A 379-nucleotide genomic window follows, 5' to 3' on the forward strand; every position below is an offset into this window, starting at 1 on the left:
CACACAAATCACACAAATCACATCACACAAATCACACAAATCACATCATCCAAATCACCCAAATCCCACAAATCACCAAAATCACACAAATCACATCACCCAAATCACCCAAATCACCCGAATCACACAAATCACACAAATCACACAAATCACCAAAATCACCCAAATCACTCAAATCACCCAAATCACACAAATCACTCAAATCACATCACACAAATCACACAAATCACATCACTCAAATCACACAAATCACACAAATCACACAAATCACCCGAATCAAATCACCCAAATCACACAAATCACCCAAATCCCACAAATCACCCGAATCACACAAATCACCTGAATCACACAAATCACCCGAATCACACAAATCACACAA

The sequence above is a fragment of the Parus major genome, unplaced genomic scaffold (genome assembly GCF_001522545.3).
Source record: "Parus major isolate Abel unplaced genomic scaffold, Parus_major1.1 Scaffold484, whole genome shotgun sequence".
Taxonomy (NCBI): Eukaryota; Metazoa; Chordata; class Aves; order Passeriformes; family Paridae; genus Parus; species Parus major.